General features: G+C 44.9%; 1 long non-coding RNA gene across 2 annotated transcripts; it reads right to left on the bottom strand.

The window, feature by feature from the left end:
* Positions 1–572: 572 nt before the first annotated feature.
* Positions 573–9,259, bottom strand: LOC115948122. 2 transcript variants are annotated; one of them, XR_004081967.1, is made up of 5 exons: positions 9,103–9,259; positions 7,158–7,368; positions 6,753–6,880; positions 1,422–1,524; positions 573–1,341 (listed from the first exon to the last, which is right to left on the bottom strand). It is a non-coding gene; the product is annotated as an uncharacterized LOC115948122 (long non-coding RNA). The 2 variants fall into 2 exon arrangements; XR_004081968.1 differs by lacking the exon at positions 9,103–9,259 and adding an exon at positions 7,626–7,732.
* Between the last annotated feature and the right edge of the window lie 210 nt (positions 9,260–9,469).

A 9,469-nucleotide genomic window follows, 5' to 3' on the forward strand; every position in this document is an offset into this window, starting at 1 on the left:
AGGAATTGGTGATACTTAGGTATAGTTCATATATTTATGTTTTATACATATCACAGAATCCCCAACTGCTTTGGGTAGGAAGGGACCATAAACCCATTAAGTTCCACCCCCTGCCATGGTCAGAGACACCTTCCACTAACCCAGGTTGCTTCAAGTCCCATCCAACCTGGCCTTGGACACTCCCAGGTATGGGGCATCTACAGCTGCTCTGGGCAATAATATTGAATTATATATAATATACATAGTATTAAATACACACATATATCTCTCTATAAAATGGTTGTAGGTGCCATGTTCAGATCAGGAGTGACTCTGTGTTGGAGCTTGGGTTGATGTCCCAGCACCAAGGGCTGTGCACCCCTTCACTGAGTGTCCCCAGATGCCCCACGAGGTCCCCTTTCCCTCAGCAGGGACAAAACCTGGTGGTTTTGGTTATTCCCTGGTTGGAGCCCTTGACTCTCCATCTCACTTCTCTCAAGAGCTGCATGACAAAACCAGCAGTTCCAGCCTATTTTGGCGACCACTTGCTCCAGGAACCTCAGGAGTTTCATCAAAAGCCTGGATGGATTTCGGGTCTCGGGTTTTATTCATTCCAGCATTGGCTGACAAAGCCCATTACATCATCCCTTTGGAAGAGAAATTCTCTGCAGCTGCCTGTGTGGCGCGGGGGGTGGGGGGCTGTTTAAAAAATAACACAGATTTTTGTTTCTTTCTTTCTTTCAGGGCAATTTTCCTCCCAATTGCTGGAAAACTGAATGCTAAAAAGCTTCAAAAGTGGGAAGGAAAAGGGCAGTGTGCAGCAGTTCCAGCCATTCCTGCGTTTATTATTATTATTATTTCCTTTCCAAAGACCAAGGGGGGAAAAATAGCCCCATTACCCCGCGCATCCAGCGTGCCCAGCCAGCCGTGAAAAGCAAAGCCAGTGTCATGGCAATGGCAGATGGCACAGAGCGGGAGCGGGAATGGGAGCGGGAGTGGCGGCAGGAGCGGGAACGGGAGCGGGAGAGGCAGGGAGGGCTCCGGCCCCGACCTCCGTGCGGACCGCGCTCCTAATTAGCCCCGGAGCAGGGACTAATTAAACCCAGAGGTAAGACAAGTGATTACTTTTCCTTGCAGAGATGGGGTGCAGGAGTGATGTGGATGGAGCCGGAGCCGGTGTTGGAGTCGTCCTGACATCAATGGTAGGAAACGATTTCAATCTCGGCTCATCCCTCCCGCGCTGCCGGGAGCAGGGAGCCGCAGCAGCTATTCCCTGCTCTCCCAATGAGCAGAGGCTGCAGAGAATGTGGGATTGCAAGGAAATACCGATGGGAAGGAGAGAGGCAGTGTCTGGATGCTGTGCTGATGACGTCAAAATGTGACAGTCTCAATTATTAGCATTATTTGGCACCCAAGTATCCAAAGCACCCCCTTAAACTCACCCAGGGTCAGAGCAGAAACTCCTCTTCCCTCCTCCATAGTTGTTTTGGAATATTTTTTCATGCTTCATAACCTCATTCTTTTTAATCCACTTTTTCTGGTTTCCTATAGAAGAAGCAGTTGGAAATAAATTATGTTCACTGCCATTGAACTAGGTGCAAAGCTCTCAGAAAATAGGATATAGAGAGGAAAACTATGATCTTATAGAATATAAATATAATAGAGAATTATACATTATATAAGTGTTATATTATATTATATAAAATGCAGTTATTCTATAAAGGTATTTATTTTTGCACTGCAAGAACTGGAAGCCCAGAGCTGCTCATGCAGCTGTGGTTGCTGACGATTCCTTCTGGGATGTGCTGGGCTTTCCACAGCTTTTACAAATGGGCTGAACTTTGCAAAAACCATGGGAAAACCTGTGGCTGTGGAGCCTTTGGCACTTCTCTGCTCATCCCAGGCAGATGCTCTGTCCCCAGCACACACACGCTGGGCAAGCACAGTGCCAATGCAGGCTGCCTCTGCTCGGCTTAAAATAGCTCTGGCTCCAGCCCTGCCCTGCCCAATGGAGCACTGGGAGCATCTCTTCACCTGGACCATGATCCCAGTCCCTGGGGATCAGTGGGATTTCCCTGGGGATCAGTGGGATTTCCAGAGCAACATCCCCCTCTTGCAGAGCATCATCTGGATGATTCAAACTCAAGCGTTGCCGGATTTCTGCTGCCCAGTGAAACACCAGACAATTTGTGTTTCTATTTTTACCCTGGATTAGTCAAGGGTCGCTGCAGGACCAGATCAGGGGTGCTGGGCTTTCCAAGGCCTTACGCTTCATCCCATAAATGCTCTTGGCCTTTGGCAAGCAGGAGAAAAGCCTGACAGGATGACTCCTCTTTGCTGCCAGGGTTGGATCCCCAAGGAGCTGCCAGGGCTGCTGCAGCTCAGCACAGCTCATGGCCTCGCCCCACCACTGCACTGCCCATCCCAGCCTCCCTCACACAGAAGTGGTCAAAGTCACCCACTCTAGTCTAAAGCATCCAGGATTATGAGAAAACTTGGGAACATCTCGCCAGCAGCGCTGTGGCTGAATGACCACAGCTCCAACCTGGCTGGGATGCTCATGGGATAAAAAGAGCCAGGGAGAGTTTGGAATTTCCAGAGAAATCTCTACATTTCTACCTGTTGCTCTTATTTAATGCAGAAACAAGGGGAGAACAAACCTGTCTGGAAAGAACAAGTATGGAAATAGAGTTTGGGATTGTTGGAAAGGGATGGGCTATGTCCATGAAAAATAGCAATAGCAATAATTAGTCCCAAATCCCTGCTGTGAGCTGCAGATATTGATAGTCTGGATCTCACATACATCAGAATGACTTGTAGTTATCAGCAGCCCCAGGGTTTTCCTGCCCTCCAGCAAACATGTTTTTCCTACTTGGTCTGGTCATGTTCTGTTTCATTTCATTGCTGAGAGAAATTAAAATATTTCTTACATCTGCATCAGCATCTAGTAACAGGGCAAGAATTCAGGAAGCTGAAAAAATATTAAAAAATACATAAACATAAAAATATATACATATAAAAAATAGGACCTTCCTCCCTGTATTCCCTGAGCACATGAGGTTGCTTCCAATGCACATTTTATTTTAAGGTGAGTTATTTTGTTGCCATAGTGACATCATTCAGGTTTCCAACCGCTGCCGTGTTGGTTTTCTCCCAGGCAAGACTTGTCACAAGCAGTCAGCATCCCCAGCCCCTTCCTGGGCAGCAGCTTCCCAGGGGGCTGCAGGATTCCCTGGAATTCCAGCCTGCACGATGAGCTGTCACCACTCCCTGCTAAGGCACGGGGGCACACAGGACCTGGGGAGTCAGAGAGGAGAGGCAGGCACAGAGAAACTCTGACCAAAAGGATTTTCCTCTGCCCATTCCTTATCCTTCCTCCTCCACCCGTGCAGTGAGCTGTGAGAAGGTCAAAGAACCCAGCAGCTTTATTAATTAGCACTAATTAATACACTCAGCTGCCTCTGGTGTCACTGTGCTCATCTACCCCAGGCCTTGACATGGGCAAGAATAAACCGTGTTTGCCCCCAAAAGCTTAAAATCTCTGTAAATCCTATTTCTTGCTGCACAGGTGTCTCATGGATTTATTTTATTACCAAGAGAACTGCACTAAAATAAAGATTCTAATACAAAGGTCTGTAATTATGTTAATAAAGATGTAAAGAAATGGGGTTCTCTGGTAAGGGAGTATTTGTGGGGTTATTTGGGTCAAATGGGCTCTGTAAGTGTATTGGAAATTAATATTTAATTTTATGTATTTTTATATTAAATATTTAAATTGTGTTATTATGATGCTAAAGACTTTTAATGGAAAATGCCTTTTTTTGGCTCTAATTAATTTAATTAAAGCAGGCAGAGTGTGCCTCATTAGCCTAAAACCTATTTCATGGGTGCCAGGCCCTATATGTGACTGAGAGCCAGGGTGCCTGTTCTACTGCAAGGCCAAAAGGAGCTCAAAAAAAAAAAAAAAAAAGCTGTTTCAAAGGTTTTCTATGCTTTTAATTTTAAATAAACCATTCCCAGATTATCAAATCAAGGCTACATTCCCATGGCAGACCTGAGCCCTGTGTAAGCCTTCCCAGGATTGCAGCATCTGGCTAAATCCAGCCCAGATTAAAGCAAAGCTTTCATTGCACAAACTCTCCCTGAAAGCAGCAGGATGCTCCTGACGCCGGGAAAAGGACAGAGCTGGGAATTGCAGGCAGAGGATAAGGAATGCCAAAGGCAGCAGCAGGGTCCAGAGGAGAGGAGGCAAGGTCCTGTGCTGTACGAGGGGCTGGGGCACTTCTCCTCTGCAGAGGGAATTTGGGAAGCAGAGCCACTCCAGTCAGGGACATTGGGTGTTCCTGAGATCACCCCAGCTCCCTGATGGAAACCCTCTGGAACACAGCCTGGACACACCAGTCCACAGCTCAGTAACAGCCCTCACAACAAGGCTCTTTGCTTGCAGAGGTTTTAGCCAAAGCCATTGTTTTAACACCCTTTTTAATATTTATTTCCGAATGTCTTTGACTGGGGGAAGGGTGGAAGGGGCTCCCAATTTAATTCCATAATCCCCCTAAGCCTTGCTTAATGCACTCACTCTGCCTGGCCTCTGTGAATTCTACAGTGGTGTTTTGGGTGGTTGCAGCACTGCACTGGAAAATGTCCCATCATTTATTTTGCAGCTATTTGAGGGAAATGATTGCCAGGGCTGGAAGCCTGGTTGTTAAATCCGTATTGCCAAACGAAACAAATTCTGTCGCCCAGATGGGGCTGGACCTCGGGGCTGCCACGTGGATTCCTGAATGAGGTAGCTCAGAGTCCAGTTGAAAACTCCCAAAATTAACATTAAAGCAGGAGCAGGAGACTTCAGCAGTTGGTGAAAAATGTCATTTTTAGCTGAGGGGGTGGGTGGGGCTGCAGGGAACAAAGCAGAGTGCCCAGCTCTGGGACACCCACATCCCCTGGGATGAGTCCCCCCAAGCATGGCCATGGCTCACCCCAACTGCCCTTGGGTGGGAGGGGTGGAAGTGCTGCTGGAGGGAAATTCCAGCAACAGATTTTGTCCTGCTGCTTTCTTCTCCTGACAGCGAGGGAGTGCTGCAGTCTGGTTTGTTTTCCACATGTTCAAGAAAGACAAAACAATGCTTTCAAGAGTCTTGACGTATCTCACGAGCCTCTGGTCTCACATAATCCCTCCCTCAGTCCTCAGCTCCCAGGATTTCTCCAATATCTGCTTGAAACTTGCACCAAGAGGACAGCATCACTCTCAATGGGATTTTTCAATGTCCCATTTCAGGATGCACTGTGTCTCCCATGGGAGTGTTCCTCAGCCATTCCAGAGGCATCCTGGAGTCAGCAAGGACAAAACCCCCAAATACAAGGGCATGGGGGGCTGGCAGAGTCCATAGGCAGCAGCAAAGGCAAGATGGAAGATGGGTGTGGAAGAAAGCCAAGGTCTGAAAGGTGTTACCTGTAACAACCTCAGTCAGCAAGCAGGAGGAAGGAGCAAAGAGAGGGGAAAAAAAAAAGAGACTGAGATCTCTGACTGCACAGAGCAGGAGGGAGAAGGATGTCCAGAGACATCAGGAAACACATGGAGAGAGGAGGATCCTCAACAGGAAATGGCAGACCCTTTAGACTTCAAGGACAAAGTGGAGAATGAACAGGAGAAGCTTTTTTCCACCTCTACACCATATTCCACACATATCCCATTATAATCCAGGGATAACAAAGAAAAGCTCAGGGAAATAAGGATGATGGCACAGTTCTGTCCATGTGCCTTCACAGCTTCACCTTCCACCTACGGTGGTTTTCCAGCAGAAACTCAACCACACAGAACTTGCCGACTTCATAACACCAATAAAAGCCTATTAAGAGTTTAAGAGAAATGAAAGGGAACAGCCAACAGGGCAAGAACTTGCAGGTGTTAAAAACCACCTCACTGGAAATTAAATTAAATTAAATTAGTCCTTTGATTAAAAAAAAAAACCACTTTAAAGGACCTTCCAAGAATGTAATGCCTCTCCAAATCAAGATGACACACAAAACATATTGTAGCAGGTTATGTCTCAAGCCCTAATACTTTAAGGCCAAGAATAAAAAGAGATTCTGAAATCTGAACTCCTGTGGACATCAGGGGAAAGACCTTTCCCAGGGATACAAAGCTGGAAGGCTACAGGAGAATGTGAATGTTCAATGATGGAAGTGCAAGAATTAAATGAAATGGGATCACTTTACTGCAGAGGAATTTATGGAAGCTTCCATGATAAAGCTTTTCCTTATGAGGGATAAGAGGGAGACATCATCCCAAATTGAAGATCACAAGAAGAGGCTTTATAATCAATAAATAAAAATAATGGGAAGAGAATTCCTGTATGGGACAGTGCTTTGAGAAATATTCCAAAATCCCATCCTCAGATTCCATGATTAGTACTTAGAAAGTTCAATCTAAACTCACACTCCTGTGAGCAAATTTACAGAGGACAGTTTTCTAATCCATCACTTCATGCAGTAATTAAGAATTAATTTTATAAGACTGTATTTAAAGAGTATTAATGAGCTTATTTACAATGTCTGCCTGTTAGGGATGTCAATAAAAAAAATTAATCAAAATGTTTTATAACCTTTTATTTCAATAAAAGCAGTGCTGTAAAAAACCCTATTGCACTCCTTCCCAAAATTTCTAATATTTTTTGTAGAATGAAAAATATAATTAAAATATAAAAATCCTCAAAACTTTATGGAAAAGGGTATGGGATACAGAGGGATGTAATTTTAATAAAATTATTTACTTAGCTGAAGGAGTTCCAGTAAAATTTGCATGTCCAGGGAGAGAGGTGATGAATTCCCAGCTGCAGTCAGATGCTTTGTGCCCAGGCTTCTGGGAGAAGCCAAAAACGCAGGATTTGGCCCTAAAAACCTAAAAATCCACAAAGAAAACATCAAAGGATTATTTACAAATAATTAGCATGACTTAAAATTGCTGAATTAGCCCAGCAGTGATATCACATGGTATTTTTGGGGTGAGATCCTTGTGCAAGGGACCCCTGGACTGGCAGCAGTCAGGGTACATCAGGAGAAGCTGGAAAAGGCTGGGAAGGGAGCTTGATCCCAGCCAGGGGACACAGATCAGAATCAGGCCCTTAGACAGGGATTGTGCAGGGTGCAGTAGTGACACCAGCAATAACAAAACATACCTGGTCACTTATACCCAGTAGTAAATTTGCTGCTATAAAACTTGGGGGTTTCAGGCACTTTGAGGTACAAAGTTGGAATTCAGAGATGCTGGGGATGGATCTGGTACTGATGTCATTCCCCTGGTCCTTCTGCTGGCAGAGCCCAGAGCACACAGGGACACAGAGCCACCCCTTTTCCTGGATGTTCCATCCACAGCTGGATTTTGCATTTCTGGGTGAAATAGAGATAAGGAAAAATGTTTAGGTAATAGTCAGAAATGTCACTGCTTTGCAAACCAGGCGGATTAAGTTCCCCCAGTCGCAGCAGGGCTGCACGCACTGATCACAGCTCACAGCAGCTAATGGCTGCCATAAGGAATGTGAGATATGGATCAGTCCACGGAGCAAGGGATGACACTGCTCCAGGCAGGTGGAATTTAGGCTGAATGGATTTTAGGATTCTCAAGAGGAAAAACCCATCATATTTACATCACCAGAACAAGTAATTAATCAACAAGACGAACTGCTGCAAGACAGAATTTAGAAACAAAGCCGAGCGGCGTCCTGGCTCGTCCTCCATCACCTTCCTATGGGATAATGTCGCTCCCAACTCCTGGGTGTCTGGCACCATCTAGAGGAATGATTGGAATGATGCAGCAGAGAAATTAAATAATAAATTATTAAAAATAGCAAAAATCCTAGAGCAGATCTTGTGTAATATCTAACAGCTATTTAGATATTATTTAACAGCTCTTGTCGAGGAAGAGAACCACAGGAAGGAGTGGGAACTTGGAGATTTTTCCTGCAAAAACAGGATGTTGGTTTGCACACACAAACCCTGCACTCTAGCAACTGTAATTAGCGCTAATTATTTTGCATCTCGTTTATTTTTTTTAAATAAATGATGATATCAAAATTTGAGGTTTTTCTATGTAAAGATCTTAAAATAAGCTTGGACTTTTCAATATTCCTTTACTCACAGCTGTGTAGCACAAGGCACCAACTCCTGGATTCCTTCTGAACAGCTAAACAAAAACTTGGATTTAATTTAACTACCATCCTTATTTGTCATTTAGCTCCATTGAAAGACCCAAGATGAGCAGAATGTTCATAGAAATCTTCATGGGTTGCTTCCAACTTGGGGGTATTTTATGAAATGTACACAGAAAATATTCTTTAAAAAAAGCCAAAAATGCATAATTTGTTCCAGTGTTTAAATCCAGCTGAATTCAAGCATGTGAATCCTTACCTACATTTACTGAAAAGGTACAATGCAGGTAAATCCACTATATCTGCACAATTCTACTCTAAACTTTCTTTTTTTGATTTTAACTGTACATTTCCAGTTATAGTAAACCACAATTCTGTTTTCACACACAGCTAAAGCAGGATTTGACTCATGAGGGCAGACTAATCATAAATAAAAAATGAGAGAGACACCTTTACCTGGTTTTACAAGCTGATTGTGAAGAAGTTAATTTAATTTTGTAGTCAAATTAAACAGGGGGTTGAGTTTTACTTTTAACTACAACTGAGAGTAAAACTCCTTACAACACCAAAGAGGGAGAAGCGATGGGCATTTGAATGTCATCAGTTCCTACTCCTAAAATCCCTCAAAAACTTTTGTTTTTTTTTTTCTTTAAAGAGCAGTATGGAAAGAAACAGCTACAATCCAGCTTCTTCCTTAAAGCATCTCTGCTCCTGAATCCTTCCGTGGCTCATTAGTCTGTTCTCCCTCCTCCTGCCACCAGCTGCTGCTGGCATTTACATAACAGAGCTCTGCTCTGAGGAAAGATGAATCAGCACATCCATAAAATCCTGCTTTCACTCTGAGATTTACTATCACCCCCAGCATGCTGCTGCTTGGATGCAGAGGATCTGGAAAAAGATGAGTCATGGAGCTGCAGAATCCACGTGTGGTGTGGAAATGGAGCTCCTGGGGAAAGAGAGGATGGGCATTACTCACCAGACATGACTCCTGGAGGGGAAAACCCGGGAGAGATGAGAAGAGGTATCGATAACAGCCCTTGTAGCAGGCTTAGGGAGAGATGAAGCAACTGGGAGAGTGTTAAGGAGAGGAAGCTGAGGTGTCAGGGAGTCAGGAATGTCGGGAAGAGGCTCGGGAGTGACTGCACGGCAGCACAGTCCAACCATAGCCAGGCTGAGGGAAGTCCCCTGTGAACTGCTTGGGAATGAGGAATGCTGGTTGTACCTGCCCCTGGTGCAGGTACCTGCACAGCTGTGCCCTCAGCACACACAGGACACACTTGGGGCATTCCCAACACCCTCCCCTCCTGCTGATGCAGAATCCATCTGGGCCACGATGTGGAACA

Source organism: Geospiza fortis, unplaced genomic scaffold (assembly GCF_000277835.1).
Source record: "Geospiza fortis unplaced genomic scaffold, GeoFor_1.0 scaffold29, whole genome shotgun sequence".
Classification (NCBI taxonomy): Eukaryota; Metazoa; Chordata; class Aves; order Passeriformes; family Thraupidae; genus Geospiza; species Geospiza fortis.